The sequence below is a fragment of the Pterocles gutturalis genome, unplaced genomic scaffold, assembly GCF_000699245.1.
Source record: "Pterocles gutturalis isolate BGI_N339 unplaced genomic scaffold, ASM69924v1 scaffold11973, whole genome shotgun sequence".
In the NCBI taxonomy this organism is placed as follows: domain Eukaryota; kingdom Metazoa; phylum Chordata; class Aves; order Pterocliformes; family Pteroclidae; genus Pterocles; species Pterocles gutturalis.
Genome location: NW_010123130.1, coordinates 2,975 through 24,192, shown reverse-complemented (window position 1 = coordinate 24,192; position 21,218 = coordinate 2,975).

Genomic DNA, 21,218 nt, shown 5'->3' with positions numbered 1-21,218 from the left:
CGCGAGCATCACTGAGAGGAAAGTTTATGCCTCTGGGGTACAATACTTGGGTCACTTGAAAAAAAAAAAACAACCACACCTTCTTCTCATCTCTTTAGATGTAAGCTTACAGTAGGTAATGATTATGTGTCCTTTTTGATGGCTGTAATGAGAACTTCAATCACTATAGTAAAAGATCTGATCTATAAATGACCTAGAGTAGCCATGTAATATAATGTGGTGATTCTAAATTTGTGCCTATGTGACAGACATTTTCAATAATGTGAACCACTGATCTGATGGAGCTACTGTAAGACTTGTACAGTAGATGAACATGTAAAGCTATTGGTTGGACTATGCTGAACAGGGAAAGTGATATATTAGTTGAGCCCAAGCTGGGCGTTTTTCCACTTGCCAATTCTACATGTACTTTTGTGGTTTAATTCATTGTATGAAAATTCCTGTGATTTTTTTTTTTTAATGTGCAGTACACATCAGCCTCACTGAGCAAATAAAGGGAAACGAATGTTTCAAACCCATTTCTGTTTCTCTTTTTTATGACAAGTGACAGGTTTTTTTCCCCTCCCAACCAGTCATGTAGTAGGTTTTCTAGTACTCTTCCTAGTGGTTGTAGTTGATTGCAGATAGTAGTCCAGATCATGCCTGCATTACTGCACTTTGGGCAGGGGACAGAACCACTAGTTTTAATAAATTTGATGGTAGAAAGGTGCTGTCTGCCTTTCTGCTGTGACTGCCCAAGGCTGTTGAAGGGCAAACATAGGCCTTGTGGGAAAACTTTTGAAAACTGCTCAGTGGAGTTTTAAGAGTTGCTGGCTTGAGCTAGGAGAGGGTGGGGAATGTAAGGGCTTTTTCTGTGTGGCCATGTTTGAATCCAAGTTGTGCAGGTAGCAGGGACTGAGAAGTCCAAAATGGTTGGTATCTTCTTTCCTGAGATGATCAATACCTGTACTGGGAAGAAGCACCGCCGTGATAGTCCTTCAGCAGCCTCTCTGTCTCAGCAGACAGGCTAGGAGGGTCAGACAGGTAGGTGAGTGGACAAGCATGGGTTTTCTGAATCCTTCCTGGATGGTAAAGGGTGCAGGAAGGTGGGCTTCCACACCATCATTGCCACTGGTCAGGTGACAGCTAGGCAGGGACTGGCAAATGGTATGCACAGCCTTCTCATGTAGATGCACAGAAAAAGAGGGAGGAGTTGCGGTGTCTTTGATTTGCCTAGGTTCCTTCACAGGTAGCCAACTTACTGCTGTAGGCCTGTCCCATTGTGTCAACAGCCTTCTTTGGGGCTTGGCAGCACACCGCTGTATGGCTGAGTCTTTGCGCCTTGGTCTGTCCCTCAGCACGCACGGGAGGTGTGCTGCAAGCTGCAGGGCAGCCTCCGCAACTGGCGGGCAGGCTGCCTGGGGTCTTTAGGTAGAGAGGACCACTGAAGTAACTTTAAAAAATTGTCTTTCTCAAGACAGTGAGCCTCCACCTCATCTCTGTTCTTAACATTGCTGTTTATTTTATACTCTGTAATGATATTTTTTACTTGCAAAAATATTTAGCTTTTGCATTTTTACCATTTACTAATCCACACTGCTGTGCTTTGTGCTCACAATGGTGCTAGAGTAAAGTTCTTCGCTGCATGGGTTTTGCATTTTTGACTCACTGCTCCTGATCAAATTAATGCTCAAAACGTAGTGGGCCAAATCCATCTCTGTTGTACTTCATCAGTGTTGCTGCTGTTCCATAAGGCATGAATCTAGGCCAATATTTCTCCAGTTGCTAGGCTTTTTAATTTAATTTGTTTATTCATTTCATATTTTTGCATAGCACTTTGATGCTAGCAAAAAAGCACTCTATTAGATTTCCAGGAAAGTATCCCTTCATTTTATGTTATTAAGGTTTACTGCATAAAATTCAGGATCTCATTTATTAAGAAATCATCTCTTCCATTGCCTGTTCTCCTGGGTTACCATTTTGTCTCCCAGTGAATGCTGCATGCTGAGCACCTGAAATCAGATTCAGGCGCCTCAGTGAGTGGCCTGATTTTCAGAAACGCTGAGCATCTAGTGGCTCCCATTGACTTCAATTAGACCTGCTGGCTCTCAGCACTTTTAAAATCAAGCCACATATTTAAAGCCCCAATTCAGCACAGAATTTACGTTTGTGCTTAAGTCTGTCCTGATTCAGCAAAGCACTTAAGCACAAGTGTTTTTAGATCCATTGAAGTCAAGTGCTCGGCTGCTTTGAATAAAAATAGCCTCCTGGATTGGGGCCTAAGAATCCAAATACAGACACCAACGCCTAATTTTAGGCTCCATTTGGAAAACTTTGGCCTTGCCTACCACCTTTAACCTTTAATGCTTACAGAAAACACAAAAACACCCATCAGGTCATAAGGGGAAGAGGGGGAGGTTTAGGGAAAAGAACTGGAACTGATGGACAAAATTCTTCCTTCTGGAAAATTATTTGAAAACTTTAAATCCAACTCTAGCAAGATGGCTTGCTTCATCAGTATTATTTCCCGTTACACTTCCAGAATCTCATTCAAGATTATTATCTATTGTCCTTCACCATTAATTAATAAACTGCTATATTAAACTTTAACCAATGCCAACTTCGCCTGCTTTTCCACGAATCACATTCTCACCATTGATATTCCATGTTCACAAGCAAACTAAAATATAAATCAATTTTCTCTACCTTATCAAACAGCAGAAAGTAATAAAGAAGGTCACAAATAGTACAGTAGTTCCTTGGAGGTTTGTAACATCGTAATTTAAAGCTCAGAAAGATTGAATCAAAAGTTGAATTAATCCCTAAGGGAAAAGATTCTATATAGATTCTATTGATAGACATAGGGCAGCCTGTCTTCATTGGGAGCTGGTGTATTTGTTAATACTTCAGGACAAAAGAGGCTAGTCTTCTCAGCAAAGAAGAAAATGAAATCCTCCAAAAGAGGAAGTGAATATATCCTCTGTGCTTCCTGTCACTGTGCTCTCCTTATACCACTCTGCTGAAAAAAAAAAAAAAGAGAAAGCAAACTCATTTTGGGATTACAGAAACTGCAGCTGGGTGGAATATGTATATAAATCGTAAGTGTTGTACTTGATCGGTGTTTATTGCCTGACTGGTGCTTTTTTAGTTGAACAACCTCAACCCAAAATATTAGCAGTCTATGAACCCAAAGCAAAGTGAAAGGCTGGTTGTCTTCCACTGACAAATTTTGGTGAAGTTACAAATATTTCTTCTGCAGCTGGAAACATATTCCTCAAAACAAGTTTAGCTCTTGAGGTTCCTTTGAATTACTGCAGCTTCCTTTCAATGTGCTTCAGAAATCATAGTTTTACAAAGACATTTCTGATTCTCTTTTATAAGAAAAATCTATAACCTTAATGACATGACCGGGCCTGATGAATTAAGCTCTCCTTCCAAATTTGAATGGAATTAATGGGGGAAAAAAGACTCCCATATAAAGAAAAACAATTAAAAATAAAATTCACTAGTGGCCTCAGTTGGAAAAGTTACACATACAAGTGTGGCCAATGGTGAGGTTTGAGATTAAATGTATCTTTTTGGAATGCACGCATTGTGAAGTACAAGACGGAGAAGTGTTTACTTACTGACTATTTTCTTACAGTACTTGCTAGTCGAGAGGAACTGAGCTGACAAAGGCAGCTGAACAGAAAACAGGTACAATTCCAGCCTCCCCCAAATGAGTGGCTAAACTCCAACCCTCCTCAGCCTTTTGCATTAACCCCGGCTTGTGTAACTAATGGACAGTGATCAAAGGTAAATAATCTCATGTGCCTTATTTGCATCACAATAGATCGTCGGACAGATGTAGTATAAAGGAAAGCCAAAGCTAAATGTGAAGAAAACCATGTCCTAAAGAGCATAATGTATAAATTACTGTTAGGACTCTTAATCGAATAAAATATTTGCTATAATTTATTTTTGACAATGTGCATTCAATTTGCTATTAAATTAGTGCTTGATCAAATAATGAAATTATTACAACCATAAAGTTACTGCACTATACATTCAAGGCAAGGCATTCGAGAGATCTTCTCGTTGTCCTCGGATTACTGACTTTGGCATTATGAAAAACGCACATTGGTGCCTTATACTAATTCTTTCCTACTGCATTTGCAACCTGGGCCCATGCTTATTCATGCAATGTGTTGGCAGTACATGTATTTTCAAAAAAAATCAGCTACCCTCTTGAAAACTACTGCTTTCTTGTTTTAACCATTTGTTGGAACAATACCACTGCTAACTGTAGTTTTGTATTGCATGAGTAATGTATTGTCGTAGCTAGGCATGCCCGCGGTTATACACTCCTGCCAGCAAGTAGTGGAGTGGTGAGTGCTGTTGCTGAATAATGATTAATTACGCGCCCTTCTGAAGGAGCCTGGTTTTGTAAACTGGTCACACAGCATGTTACGTGGATTGTGTCTGCTACACAAAAGGTCACTTGCAATCACATAATGAGACATAATGATGCACATCACAACAATTCTTTGGTACAAAACTGCACACAATGGAATTTAGATAGAAACCCATTTATTTACGTATCCTGTTTGCCAGAGGGTACAAAACTTCACTGCATTGCTGCAGTGCTGCCATTGCTCCTTCTGCAATGCTGACATTTTGGGTGAAAGCAGTGTGACGGCTTCTTCAGGAACATCCAGCCACGGCTTTGCAGAGTTGCCCTGTGACAGCCTGCTGGCAAACTCTGTGAGGGACTCAGCTTCCGCATGACGACAATGTGAGCGGGATACTTTGCTGAAGTGTGTCCAAACTCCTGGTAGGAAGCTGGGATGCAATTCCTCACTGCAAGGTGAGGAGTTCACTTGCAGTATGGGGCAAACATACCTGCATGTGCTCATACCTGTCTGACCGAGGAAGGGGGAGCAGGGAATCCAAGTTTTGCAATGTGGTACTTCACTGTGTGGTTATTCAGAAGCATTCAGAAGCACCATTCTAAAACTTAGAACCACAGCTTTTTGGAACCCTAGGGGGAAAAAGATCTAGTTGTTCTCAGCTCCTGCCCTCTGGAAAACAAGAAGTGCTTGGCCAGGGCTGTCCCAGGGTTGCTGGGACCACTGCTGGCAGCACCGATGGCAGAGCAGTGATGTCAAGACCTGCTTGGTCTCAGCAGGAGGTGTTTGAATTTCCAGGCAGGATCTGTATCCTATTTTGAAGTTGCTTGTGTGCCACAAAGGCCCTGTTGGTCAAGCTCTTTGACCAAGCTGCAGAAGTTTGAGCTGCTAGAGATGTGTCAGGGGGCTTTGTACACGATGGGTGTACCTTCTCTTGTTCTGCACAGGATGGGAAAGGCTGGATGTGCATCTGTATCTCACAACAACCTGTCAAAGCTGGCTGCAGCAGCCCATGTTGTCTTCTTTCCTTGTGCAGTGACCTGAACTGCCCAGCAGCCCCGCAAAAGCACTGTCCTAATCTGGTCACGTAGGATGGTTTGGACACAGGAGCTGCATTTGAACAGGCAAGGACGTGTGTGGTTTGAGAACCACGCTCACTTTGGACACTTCTACACTACTGTTGGGTGTCTCAGTGTTCAGGAACTCCTTGCCATCTTTTAGTCAAACTGCTCATTTTGTCCGTTGTTGTCTCAAGAAGGACAAAATATTATGGTATTGTTTATACATCAGCTTGACTGTGGTATAAAACTTGTTCTCCTGTAAATGGGTTGGACTTTGCTTATGTGGTATGAGTTTCTACTCCATATGTGTGGCAATGAATATACTGCCTCCTGTGACCAGACCATCAGCAGTCTCTAATGCAATTGTGTACTTACATGGAGCTAGAGAAGGTTGTTGGGGGTAAAACCAGCAAATGGCACCCTGCTACAACCAACGTAAAAGATATTTCTCCTGACATTTCCCACAGCCCTCAGCTTTGCCCACTAGCAATGTCACGGCCTCAGCCACTGCTTTGCCCTCTGATACATGACAGTTATGCAAACCATGACGGAGTGCTATGCGCCCTTTCAGTGAGCACAAGGCCACCATGAGACACTTTGCGGGGTGCCAGGGGCCCGGTGGAGTGCGCCAGCGCCCCTGTGGGAGGGTGGCCATGGCACCGTGGGGGGACGCCGTTCATGTAATGGCTGTTGTACGCAGAGCCAATAGCTGGCATAATTCTGCAGCTAACAAATATAATTTTTCTTCCACAAATAGTTCCTTGAGCAGTAGATCATGCATGGGCTGATTTACTGCAGCACTCTCCCGTGTGGATTCTCTGATTTGTAATAATCTTGCTGGGGCGGCTCTGAAGCCTTTCCTTCCACAGCAGCAATAACGGAGAGTATCTCTGCCTCTGCCTCTCCCCCTGGTTTCGTGAAATAAAATGTGGTATGCTAGATCACAGTATGCTGAACACTTCTACCCCACTACCAAATTTTGCTGAAGTGGACCATCGTGGTCCAGAAGTTACTGGAGCCAGGGGGAAACAACAGAGGCAGGAGGAGCATGCGGGCAATGGAAGCATGGTGGAAACAACACGGGCAGGAGGCAGAAGTGCCTGAGTCTCATCCCCTCAGGAAACAAAGGGAAAAAAGCCCCAGTGGAGTCCTCCACTTGATGGCTCAATAGTATTGGTATTATTTCCTAGCCACCCAGATGTTGTCCATGTAACTAGTAAGGTATCAGTAGTTTCAGATTCGGCCCTTTGCATATTTACAGCTGGGCAACCGTAGTGAGATTTTTGTGGAAACCTTAATGAGGCTGGACAGGGAATGGATACAGAGCATCAAGCATGAGGCCTCATGGCTCTGAACCTACACAGAGAGGCTTATCAGACATATATCACAATCCCACCAGCTCTTGCTTGTGCTGTTAATGAGCTGTTGACATTGTATGAAAGCTGATATATAATTGAAGAACCTACATATTCATTTAACAATGGAAAAGGCATAGCAATAATAAGACTGCTCCATAGTGAGCCTCCAAGGATGCCTCTTCCTAGCAGAAGCAGCTTTGCAGGTAGCTGTTTATGCTTTTATTCCAAATCTCATGGCACTGGTCTTGCTCTACAACATTGGGTCTGATGAGATCGGATGAGGTTAAGCTGCCACGAATAGCTGCTGACTGGCAGTTTATTCCTTCACTTACTCAACAATGCCAGACTCACTATATGTCTGGGAGGCAAAGAATACAGTTAGGCTAGACAAATGGAATAGGAACTAGCAACAAAGTGAATCCTGCGCTGTCATATGCATTTTTTATTCACAGTGCACATAAATCTCATCCAAGCTCATGGGAGAACTTTAGCATCCCCTTAAACTCCCATTTATTCTCCATCCTTCTCATTCTTTGCACTATTAAGAAACAGATTTATTTTCTGAAAACTACTCTTAATCATTGTGCAAATAGCAATGGAACATTTATACTCAAAGTAATAAATAGATGATTCACATCTTAATATGAGACTGGGGATTATTCTGGCTTATTTGTGTTTATTGCATGTAACACACAGATGCTTTTCTCACTCTCTAATAGAAATGTTAATTACGGGATTTCATTAGTCTTATTTAGATTTAGGGTTGTTTTTGTCTGTGCCGCAATGTGCATGGGACATTTCTACAAGACACAAAATGAAGATGTTCAGTATGCCAAAATGCTAAAGACAGAGAAAAAGAAAATGAGGTCTAACTGGACAGGGCAATAATCTGAAGATCTGTGCAAAATCCAGAGTAACAGAGAGCATGGAAATCTGTCTGTTGTTACGCCGGTTAGTGGTGAATCTCTAGAAGAATCAGTCATAGCTTTCAATGACAATGAGAACATAGTAAAGCAAGGGTGTGGTCAGCTCCAGAGTTTATGTCCTTTGCTATGGAACTAACATCGTCAATTAAGTACCTCTGAATATGGGAAAGTAGATTGTCTTCTGAGTAGCTCTTCTTGGATGAATAGGAAATGTTTTATTTTTCTCCTGGTTATCTCTGCCTTTATTACTTTATACTGCCAAGGGCAGCATCTGGCCCTTGGAGCTATTTGTTTCTTGTGTGCAGAGAGAAACATTATGCAATACTTTAAGCACTCCGTTTTGCTCACACAGATTCGGGTAATGCCAAGGAAACTATTCCTTTGATCAAACTGGAAGTCATACAGATCCTTGGTTCCTTTAGCAGGGCTTTAAGACTTGTTTAACATTTAAACTTTTAAGGTATGTTTAATCTTCAGTAACCTGCTGGCATGCTTGTTCTTTAGCCAACATATGCACACACCTGCATATATACCAGATAAGCTTGTTTATATGTATCTATATGTGCATATACACACATCAATACCCCAATATATAAACTATATATGTGTATGTAGACTCCTCATCTAGGATTTTTTCACTGAGAAACTAATCTGTTACAATAAAACACAAACTCCCATAATAGTTTTCTTGCCAAACAAGGCTGTAGGCTATATCTACATCCTTATGTGGCAGAAGAATTACTTCCCGCAGGCCAGCAAGTAACTCTGATTCCACTCGTGCCCTGGCTGACATTATTGCAAAAAGCCTTCCTTCTCAGGTCGCTGTCATGAATGGAGTCGAAGGGAATGCTTTCTGCTCTATGGGCATGAGAGCCCACTGGCATTCATGGCATTGTTTGTAAACTATCCAGGAGATATGCAGTACCTGCTTAACTCATGGTAATTTGAGCATTTCTAATAATTCATTTCAAATCTGTTCTATAATTTTTCAGTTACAGTAACTGAATTCAGGGCTGCCTAAAAAAGAAATAATTGCTTCTTAAGCTGTTATTTAGAAACAGGTTTGTGAGCTCTACAAGCTGTTGGTAATGGGCAGACTCAGACCCTCTGAGTTTAACCCAGTAAGCCCACAAACAGTTAAAAGATGGAAAGCAGCAGTACCTGTTTTTCACTCAGGCTGAGCTAGCTTCTACTGGAATTGCTCTGCAGGTACCCTGTGTCCCCAAGTCTGTAGGGTCCAAAGTGCTTCCATACTGCCTTGGCTCCTTCCTGGGAGTGGGAACTGACCTGGGGATCCAAAGAGTCCCAGGCTCAGCACCATACAGGTACAACCAGGGACCACTTCAGCTTGAAGGAAATTGTCATTGCCTTAAATCTGGGATGGTGTATCAGCCAGTCCAAGATACGTGAATGAACCCTACAAACCTCTTCCTCCATTTATACAGGGCCATATCTGGCAACTGAACAGGGGCTTGATTTTTTTCCCTGTTTCCATATGTTTGTTCTGTGATTAAATTCATACTTGGCTGCAGTATTTTAAATGTAATTTCCAATCCCTGGTCATAAACTAGCCAACAGTCTCTTTCAACACATCCAGTTCACAGTGATGATACTGTGAGGATTTGTTCCAGCTCCTTTATTTAAGAATGCATTTATTGGTTTGTTTACTGATTTATTACAGCACACCTCTTTGGTACTTTTCAATAGCATCGCTAAACAGAAATGGTTAATGTTAGATGCAACAACACCAGATGGCTTCTCAGTGCAACCTTCCCAGATCATCTCAAATTGCTACAGCTTTGCTGAAAATGATGGGAGCACATTGGCTTCTGCAGAAGTGTTGTCCCATGCCAACAGTTACTCTGAAGTCTGACTTTTATATTGTGTCTCATACAGGGTCAGCATTCAAAAATCCTGCTCTTTTTTGAGTGTTACTACCATGGCTCTTCAGGAGTAAGGAGCAAATGTAACTTCTTTTGATTATATCTGACCTCATATTTACAACATGTGGCACTATCCTATTTATTTAATAAGATCTATCTACTTCTCTCATTTAAGAAATTTCTATTCATATCTATAAAGGGAAATAATTGCTCGGTTCTACTGAATGTCTATTATTAAGGGAAAAAGTATTTAAAGATTTGAAGATACCCCTGCTGCACCCTTCAATGGCTTTACAATCTCTTCTTGTGTTTTTATCACTTCAGCATTGCACTAGCTTTCCTTTAGCTTTTGATGAAATCACCTCCGTGATGAAATCACTGGAAAACCAGGCTCTGGGAAAGTGCTTTATCTGAGATCTCAGAGACAAGTTTGTTCCAAAGATGTTCATGCTTTACAGTCTTCATATTTAGACCTCTCTGGTGATACTACAAAGTGTTTGCAAATGCTCAGATTGTTTCTCCGGGCTTTGGGTTACTTGGCTAGAGAGATGTTCGTTTGTGAATTGAGTGCTCTTTGAGGATAAAATGTTCATCAGAAGTCTTCAGAGTTACAATGTCATCTTTTTCATCATACTACTTTTGAAAAGACATAATTTATATATTTTTTTTTACCTATTTTCCTAGGGCATATGTAACAAAGGGTTTTTCCTGCCTCCTTGTTGAACTTCGTAGCAATCACATGATAGGGCAGAGCAGAGCCTCCAGACAGCCCCGTCAGATGGATATCTGAAATTAAATGATCTCTTGTGGATTAATTTTTGGCATCCTTTTGCAGTCATATGTTGTTTTACTTTGCCTCTCTTTGTACTTCTCCCTATTATGCCGTGCTCTCTTCCAACAATATGTAGATAAAATGCAGATATACAAATGGAGGCAATTAACAAAGTACTTAAAACTACTGGTGTCTAGTGGTATATGCTAGCAGTATATATATATGCATATGTATATATAAACACATGCATATGTGCTCATATGTATATGTATATATATCTGTACACTGAAAATATTCCCAGCTTGAATAGGGATAAGAAATTCTGGAAGGAATTGCATAATGTCTTTCACAGGAACAACCCCAGCTGACCCTCGAGGATGGTCTGATAGATATGAATTGCTAGTGGCTTTGTGCTATTGGAGAAACAGGGCTACTTTGCCAAAAAATTAATCAATTTGGTCATAAACACTACAGCTAAGTTGATTCAGGGTTTATCTAAAAAAGCCCAGCAGGTTTGGTGTAAAATGAAAGGCAGAATGTTAATTTGGATGGAAATTGTTTTTCGATAATGCTAATTTGCACTAAACATCCTGATTTACATAAGCAAACAAAGGCCAAATATTAGGCCAAAGAGCACAATAGAAACTTGGGTTCAGTTATGGAGGAAAACAGGCTGCTGGAAACACATTTCATGAAAACCAGTTTTTCCAGCTTTTACCAATTTTCAGTCCCTAAGCATTGTCCAGTGGAAGTGTGGACACCTCTGTCATTAAACTTAACCCAGAAATTTATACTTACTTTCCTTAGTTGTCCTTTATACACCCGTTGAAGGTAACCTGAGGGGTTCCTTGACCACAAGCTGAAAAACTCTGCAGTGCTCTCTCTGCTCGTTTTTTCTTTTCTCCTTGGTTCTGCTGTTTCCCGTATGACAACCATTTCTATCTTTGGGGTCATAAAAGCTTCTTATTTGCCCTGGTATTGGCCTAGGTCTGCCTACAGGCACTGCTTCTCTCATCTAATGCTCCTCTTGGACTTGCCTTGTAACACAGCCCCTGATGGAGCAGGTGGGGTTATGTGTCCTGAAGAACGCACAGGTCCAACTTAGGTCACTGCTCCTGCACGAGACTCCTGGATTCACTTTGTGCCTTAAGCCAGAAACTGAACTGATACCACTGACAGAAAAAAGTTTCCACTGCGAGCTTGTGCATTTGGGTATATCTGTGTTGACAGTTAGGCAAAGGTCTCCCCAAGAGAAGGCCCCACCATCACTGATAGACCCACAGGGCTCTGCTCCTTCAGCCCTGCAGCTATAGTTATTGCAAGTCCTGCTTCTCAGTCTCATGGTCAAAACAGATTCCTAAAGGCAGTCCATCAACTGATTTCTTGAATCTGCTTCTTCCCAGCAAAAAACTTCCTCTGTTGTTTTGGAGTGCTTGGTGTGGTAAAACTGGAAATGTGGAGCAAGCAAATTGAAAATCAGCTGTTATCTCAATGAAATGTTTTTCTTTAATGAACAAAAAGTGAAATAATCTTTAAAGCAATATTTAAAATTATGTTATTGCTATTTCAATTAAGTTTGTCAAAATGCAACCTGCAGCTAACACCTATTCACAATGAAGTTTGAATTAAGCAACTGTAATTCCCATTCTGTATAATAATTGTTTAGTCTAGTTGAGTACCTAGATTTGCCCCTAGTCAGTGGACTTCCTGTGCCATTTCCTGATCCTCTACCCCATGCAGCTTGTACAGTGGTTAGGAGGGAATGGTTGCCACTTGAGGCACTGATTTCTCTTCATTAACTATGTAGGAAACACTGAGGCTGATTTAGAGCCTAAAATTTGGATGGATTGTATCAGATGTAATGAGACCTGCTCTTGGGGTGTACCATGCCTCAGGCGCTCATGGTAGGTATGTTTGTCATTACCTGAAGCAGAGAACACATAGAATCATAGAATGGTTTGGGTTGGAAGGGACCTTAAAGATCATCGAGTTTCAACCCCCTGCCATGGGCAGGGACACCTTCCACTAGCCCAAGTTGCTCAAAGCTTCATCCAGCCTGGCCTTGAACACCTCCAGGGATGGGGCATCCACAGCTTCTCTGGGCAACCTGTTCCAGTGCCTCACCACCCTCACAGTAAAGAATTTCTTCCTAATATCTAATCTAAATCTACTCTCTCTCAGCTTAAAACTGTTACCCCTTGTCCTGTCACTACACTTCCTTATCAAGAGTGCTTCCCCATCTTTCCTGTAGGCCCACTTATTTGCTGGAAGGCTGCTGTAAGATCTCCCTGGAGTCTTCTCTTCTCCAGGCGAAACAAGCCCAACTCTCTCAGACTGTCCTCATATGGGAAGTGCTCCAGCCCTCTCGTCATCTTCACGGCCCTCCTCTGGACTCATTCGAAGAAGTCTATGTCCTTCTTATGTTGGGAGCCCCACAGCTGAACACAGTACTCGAGGTGGGGTCTCACAAGAGCAGAGTAGAGGGGGAGAATCATCTCCCTTGACCTGCTGGTCACGCTTCTTGTGATGCAGCCCAGGACATAGTTGGCTTTCTGGGCTGCAAGTGCATGTTGCTGAGTCATGTTCAGCTTTTCATCAATCAGGACCTTGCACTTGGCCTTGTTGTATTTTGTGAGGTTGGCATGGGCCCACCTCTCTAGCCTGTCAAGGTCCCTCTGGATAGCATCCCTTTTCTCCAGCGTGTCAACTGCCCCACCCAGCTGAGGGTGCACTCGATTCCGCTGTCCATGTCGCTGACAAAGATGTTAAACAACACCGGTCCCAATGGTGACCTCTGTGGAATGCCACTTGTCCCCGGTCTCCACTTGGACATTTAGCTGTTGACCACAACACTTTGAGTGTGACCATCCAGCCAATTCCTTACCCACTGAGTGGTCCATCCCCCAAATCTGTGTCCCTCCAATTTAGAGAGAAGGATATAATGTGGGACAGCTTTGCACAACACATGCTCATTTATTTCATAAACGTTATGTATGAGTCCTCCCTGTGCTGAATAAGTTGCGCTCAGTAGCTTGCCCGTTCTGAAAGAAGCAAAGGAAGTTTTGATTCAATAGGTGGGGACCCAGTGAAGGCATTGCCCTTTCTCCTCAGGTTTTCTTCCCAGTATCTCAGAGAGGAATGACATCGCTTCTTCCTTGTACCTTCAGCATTCTGCACTGTAGGCACAGAGTCAATGCTCTGAGTAAACTGCAGCTGGATTACTGCAGCAAAAAATCTTGTGCTGAGAGAGTTTGAAATATATAAATGCAGTCACAAGTCCTCTCTTCAGCCCAGAATCTAGCACAGATTTTAGTGTTTCCATTGCACTGGGCTATGATGCAGATTTGTGAGAGAAAGCTAAATAGAATTCAAAAATATCACAAAAATCCCAGGCACTCCTTTGCATTCATAGAGAGGTGCAACAATCCATGCAAATTTTTTCCTTATTCATTTGTGACAGAACAAAATTAATGTACATGATGATTTACTATCTCTGAAGAGATATGTCCTTTTTATTTTTAAACCTAGGCAAAAAAGCTTCAAAGTGGAAATCCTTATAAAAAAAAATAGATTTCTCTCTCTAGTAAAATAAAAGTCAGGCTTTCAAAAGAAAAGCAGATGTTTTGTTAAATTAATTAGACAAACACTTCCTACCATTGGCACATGTTAGCATCCTACAAATCACACTCCTATATTATTTTACCTTATCTTTGTACTTATCGCTCAGATCAAGGTTTAAATACATATATAACAAACCACTAAGATTGTCTAACCTTGTTGTGCTCTACAGTTCTTGCTTACTGAACAGTAATAAAACTAGTCAAAGGGAACTGGAGGTTAGACTAGTAACTATATGTCAGACAAAAGCAGTTGCAGTGCAGTCCATTTCTTGCTCAGGCTATGTGTCCTTTTTCCACTGGCAATCATACACCACCACCCTGCGACCCCACAGCCTGTTTGCTGTTTCTTTTTCACACATGCCTATGCAGGAGCATGGATTCTCTAGAGTGGGCTTTAGTTTGCCCCTGGCCTTTTAGGCATTCTTTCAAAACCTGTTCTTGCAATAGTAACCGATTAAACTAGTTACTAAGAAAGAAGCATGTTTCAGCACTTAAGTTAATTGAACCGTTACAAACTAAATATAGTTCCAAATTGTTTCTGTATTCCAAATCACTTCATGCATGCAGATAAAATGAAAAAATTACTAAATCATTTTGAAATGTGCAAATCAGGCATACAATACTGACATTTAGATCTGTGACCTGATCACAATGTAGTAACTACCTTTGAAAATTTGTGGATTTTAAAGCTGTCATATGAAACCCTTGAACCACTGCTTGATGTGATATTCAATAAGTGGAAGTCAGGCTGCAATCAAACCGTGGAACTGTCTGCATCAGGGTTTTACTACCAATTTACCCAGAAAATAATCTTCCCCTGATTCATTTCACGGGCCAAGTAAGAAAGGAGGAATGACTTAATGTATAAAACACCATGCTTTATTCTTTGGGACCTTGGTTTGAGTTCAATTTGTGGTCCTAACTAAAATGAGCAGCTCAATCCCCAATGAACAGTAGTACATATCGTTGTACTACCACACACAATTAGGCACAATTGGCTGTCTCTGCTTGGGAGAAGTTGAAGACTGATTTAGCATGGAGACTAAATCACTTCTTTCAGCTGTAAAGTGGGGTGGCCCTTTCTGGGACTCTGTGACAAAAAACCCAAACCATATTGTTTCCTTATTTCAGCATTTCTTTAGTACAAGAAAAATAAGGGAATAGGAAAAGCCTCATTCTTTTATAATAAAAGCCAGATGGCAGCCCCAATTTGCAGCTACTCTCTTTTATTAAGAAGCTAGTAACTATCATAACTGGCAGAGTGATGGTGAAAATACTGGTACAGGGAACAAATGGATGCTGCTAAAAAGAGAAGGGGAAAAAAAGATGATGAAGAAGAAAAGCAATGATGCTGGAAGCTGGTAAAAGCTTTCCTCTCTGAATTCTGGAGCAGAAGAAATGCCTGCTGGGTAATACATCTATCTAGTTACATGTCATACATGACCACAGTATTGAAAGGTTTAGCTGTCCTGGGATTTAAACGTGTCATTACTGGGATAAGCTGCACTCGCACAAAACAGAGTAAACTGTTTTGCCAGTGGAATGAGTAGAGAAGCTCTAGCAGAGAGGTGATTTGAGAATATCAAGGCTGGCACTGTGGCACAGGGAGAAGAGGGCGATAGCTGGACGGGTTGCATGAGTAGCAGAGAGAGCTCAGCCAGGAGTGAAGGCAGCAGCAGAACCACTAAGCAGGGGATTATAGGGAAGCTGAAGGGAAAAAAGAGCCTACATCAGTGTGGTGTAAAGAGAGAATTAAGTTAAGTCACTGGATCTATTTCACAATACACCAGCAGAGTATATTGCCTAGTACTATGGAAAAGAGAGATTTAGCATCCGTACCTAGAGCCTTCCTAAAGCGTAAGGATCAGAATAAGTCTCTACTATATTATTAGGTATAAACAGGCTCCATCAAGTACTGGAGTACTGTTAGTGTGATGCTCCACTTTGAGAAACAGGTCATGGTAGCTTGACAGTGGGATGCACGGGCACGGCTGCACTGCTTTCAGTACCTGAGCGGGTGCAATCGGGGTTACCTCCTGAGCTTCAGTTGGTTGGGGCATCCCCATGTAGCACTTCACCATGACATACAGATGGGAGGCATAGTGGGTAGCAGGGACAGCTATCAGCCCTTGCAATGCAAACTTTTGTTCAAGTCTGTGTACTAACGTTAGACCTCAGAGGAAATTCACAAGCTTTTATTTTTAACAGTGATTTTTTTTTAGCTGTTTTCAGGGATTCCATTAATTTTCTTTATGGACTATACTTGCCTCTTTCATCTCAGGAAGAAAAGACTACAACTGGAGGTGCACGGCAGCTCTCCCTTTTTAGCTGCTGGAAAAAAGTTAATAAATGCAGTCACAATGCAGGGTACCATTCTCATTCCTTATTGATACCAACTATACTCTAACAATGAATTTCAAAGTGCTGCTGATGTAAACTCTACCTGAAGCCTGTTTGATCTCAGATAAGCATCTTCATCCCATTCTTCATTTCAAGAAAAGAAAATCTTACCGCACAGCAACATATTCATCTGCTTTGGGTTCAGTTCAAGATAAGCCGTGCTTGGCAGAAAACCTAATTAATATCAATCACAAGGAAAACAGAAATTGGAAGGAAATGTTCTTTCATTTCTTGATAAACAGATCACTCATGATACATACGCAAATGGACATACGAACTTGATTTATTATGGAAGTATCGGAAAAGAAACAGTCCCTGTAGGGAGGATTTTTTAAAGAATAAAGGGGTAGCTGCACTCTTGCTCTAGTTTAAATAAGAGTAACTTCATTCTGTTAAACGGGAGTTGAATGCTGTAAATCAGACCAGAATTACAACCTGCAATGGTGATACAAGCATCAGACGGTTTAGTTTTGTTAAGGCAATGACTCAATGATAATTATGTGTGTAAAATATCATTCCATTTGGCCCCAAGTGAATAATAAAAAAAAGAAATATTCCATTTTCTTGTTTCCTTTGAACTTCCTGGTACTTCCAGCTTTGTTGTAGCTTGCCCTCAGCTGTCTTCGTATGATGCAACTTTTTTAGCTGCAGCCGTTATTAGGCTTTGCCCACACAAAAACAACAGCAGGGCTTGAGCTGTTAATATACTAAATATTTAAAGGAAAGGTCCAAACACAGGATCATTGGAATGGCTGGTACACAAAAGCTGAGGAAGCCCCTCTTTCTCCCCTTAACACTTGTTGATATGTTGTATGTGGGCATCGGTTAATGTATTTCAGATGATGTCTCTTCACGGCCTCTCCTTTCCTCCATTTAGTGATATGGTGTGTTTGCCTTTGAGAATGATTTATTTTTTGGCATCTTGTGGCATTACTGAGGAAGTGTCTGATGAGATGAGTTACTTTAAGGACACAGAAATCTGCTGCCCACACTGAAAGGACTGGTCCTTTCAGTGCAAGAGGAAAAGTAAGAGGAAATAAAAGAGCTGGAAAAGCTGCCATTAACAGCTTTGAAGGAGATGTAAACATCCAGAATGGAAAGCATTGGCTAAAGATGAAGCCCCAGACTTTGGACTAATTCCGGATTCAGCAAGTAAGCTATTAGCACACTGTTTTCTAGCCACTAGTCCATCAGCTGTTGGTGGTCCACACAACTAATTCTTGTCATTGCTTGTTGGCACACATCATTAGCAGATTGCAAGCCAGTCCTTAGGTGTTTCTGAAAATCAATGCATCTTTAAGAGGGAAAAAAAGGAGAAAAAAATCATTAAGAGGTACCACACTACTTAATCGTGCTTTCTCCTCATTTTTTTCATTTCTTAGTGTTTATCTGCACTGACACAAAGATATGACCTATCCAGTCTACCTTTAACTGCAGAGTCTGTCTGGTAGTCTAGCTGCATCAATGCCATCTTACTGCCAGAATATATCCTCAGATTCTTTGGAACCCTGCACACATCTTTTCTGATGAAGCTTCCCCAGCTGAAAGATAGGTAGGATATGTCTGTGTGGTATGATTGTTGTAATAAACCTTAGCTTCAGCATGGACCTACTTCACAGAATGCATTTGGGTATTGTATTAAGCTGTAAATAATATGGGAAGTATGCAGATAGATGGATTTATGTTGCTATTTTTCAAGTAACAGTGGCTTTGAGGCATAGTGCATGTATCTGTCAAAGTAATACACAGTTAGCATAATACTGCAGTTAACTATTTACAAAGGATTAAAGTTTAGCTCCTAATAAGATCTTCTCTCTGATGCTCTTACATTTGCTACCTAATACGATGAGAGAAGTCTGTACAAATTATGAAGAGAATGTAGGAATTAATGCAGATCTGAAATACTCTGTTCAAAGGTGGATATCAGGGATAGAAAAAAAAATCCAGACAAAAGCATTTCTTGCACAGTGTAAGAAGCAAAGTAGAAGCAAACCTTTATTGAAGTTCAGGAGTGATTTAGACACATTTCTTTTTTTGGATGGGTTTCTGTAGGCAAGAGAACCATAAAGCTGTAATAGTCCAGCTCACGTTTCTCCCAGCACTTCAAATGAAACAATCTTGTCCTGCCAAAAAAACCATGAGCTATCTAAGGAGAAAAGTCTATTTGAAGGTTCTGAGAATATAAAAGCTGCAAGGAATTTGTATGAAGTTTACAGGTAAATATTGCTTATTTGTTATATTTTTTCTATTTGTCTCTCCACTATTTTCAATGTTTCTTCTCCCCAGCCACTTTTTTGGCAGCATATGATTCTTTGAATGAGGGAAAGCAGAGACTACGTGGCTACTCCTCTGCAGCTGTGTTTCTAAGTTAGCTGCTGTTGATTTTCTAATTGGGAACCATGTTAGCATATGGGCTCACCTTTGGTAAGCAATATTGTCATTCTGCACATATCCACTGAATAACTGGGATTTTGGAAGCAATAATGACTTCATTAAAAACAAAATGGAAACAGACAAATGACATTTAAAATTAGAAAGATTACAAGGGAGGTTTTAAAACAAAGACTGAAAAAAATGCTAAAAGCTGTAGAAGTTCATAGGTTTCCGGATGATATGTCCTTTCAGCTGAAGTCCTAGAGATGCTGCATCCTCAAAGACAGAATATATTAGAAGCTGACAAAATTTAAATCAACTAATAATAAGAGCAGGGTGATCAAATTAGTTCTGTTTAAACAGCAACTAGAAAAGTGGCAATTGGACTAAGGACTGGTACTGCTTTACCAATTCTAGGAGTCTAAAAAAAATAGGAGAACAGGAGTACATGGCTTTAAACAAGTATTTGGCATATCATAAACTTGCTGGAAGAATAATCATAAGTTAGAATTATAGAACAATTTAAAAGACCTTTAGGGTCATTGAGTCCAACCACAAATCTAACACTGCCAAGTCCACTATTAAACCATGTTCCTAAACACCACATCTACACATCTTTTAAATACATCCAGGGATGGTGACTCAACCACTTCCTTGGGCAGCCTGTTCCAACACTTGATAACCTTTTTGGTGAAGAAATTTTCCCTAATATCCAACCTAAACCTCCTCTGGTGCAACTTGAGACCGTTTCTTCTCATCCTATCACTTGCCACTTGGGAGAAGAGACCGACACCCACCTTGCTGCAATCTCCTTTCAGGTAGTTGTAGAGAGCGATAAGGTTTCCCCTTAGCCTTCTTTTCTCTAGGCTAAACAACCCCAGTTCACTCAGACATTCCTTATAAGACTTGTGCTCTAGACTACGTAATAGCACAGGGCAAAGTATAAATAAAGCATTTCTTGGAGGAGAAGTAGTGGTGCAATATGTGACAGCATTCATAGAGTTAAATTTTATGAATAATTTAAGCGTATCAACAAGTAGTATGGATTCTGAACAGACAGTAATTCTGTACCTACATGGAGAAATGACAGCACTGCATGTTGACATCAGCCACCCGTTCAGGTTGGTTATAATACCTCATTATGACAAGCAGCATGATCAAAGAGTCTATTATGATAGGATACTTCAGTTGTAAATCAGGATGTAAATTAAGATGTCACAGACACAATATGATGCCAAGGTTAAGTTTTTTGATGTAATGAATGATGGTTTAATGGAGCCAGGAGTCCCAGAGGAGAAAAGCAGCTCTTTACTACCAGAAGATGTGGTTCGAAATTTTGCTGTCAGTAAGGCAGTATAACAGGGCCTATGATGTACCTATATTCAAAAACCTTGCTTGAACAACAAAATCCAACAGAAAGTGAAAATTAAATGTGAATATTTAAGAAATTGAAATTTCATGTTTTTTCTTATTTAGCCTCTTACTATTTTAACTATGAATGCAGCCGTAGGAACTCTTCTTCTTGCCCTTGATGTCCCTTGTAAGCATCAACTTCAGGTGCGCTTTGACTTTCCTAACACCAGCCTTACATGCACAGGCCTTTCTTATGGCGTTCCATAGACTGAGAAACAAAGAGAAATAAAAAACAAGGGGACTTCACAAGTGAATCTGTGTCAAAATAGGAAAAATTGTTAGGGCCTATGATTCATAGGATATGCATAAAAGGTCTGGAAATATCTTGAATTTGCTGAGGATGCTAAGTTATTCAGTTTCAGGAAGACCAAAAAAACAGCAGACTGTTGCCAAGGGATTCTACAAAGCCAAGCTACTGAGCAATAAAATGGCAGATATATTTGAAGTTTAAAAATGCAATTTGGCATGTGTTTGGAAAAAAGATCTAGACATTATGTTCATAATGTTACCTTAATGCTCTGTACTGGTCAAGCAAATAAAATGCCTGGCAGGGAGCACTAAGAAGATAGCAGCAGCAAACTTCATTATGTCATTGTTTAAACTATTGCAACCACAACTTCAATATTACATGCAGCTCTGTGTCTTTAGTCTTGAAAAGTACATCATAGCATTAAAAAGGCTGGAAAGAGGAAGGATGGGAGAACCAGCTTCTGTATGAAAAATGACTAGAATGGAGAAGAACACCTCAGCCTGGAAAAGACATAACTGAGGGACAGATCTGATGGACATGGAGAAAACATAAATGGAAAGAGGAGGCAGATAGAAAATTATTATTCCTGGTTATTATAATATCAGAAGTAAAGGACATCAAATCTAACTGTCTAAGATGTCTCAAACATAAAAAGAGGAGGAATTTCAGTATGCTGTGAACAGGTAAACTGTGGATGTCATTGCCACAGGAGGTCAGTGTAGTAGACGCCAAATTTTGCGTGTGTTCAGAAATTGACCTGACAAACTAATGGAAAGAAATAATCCATAATTATTA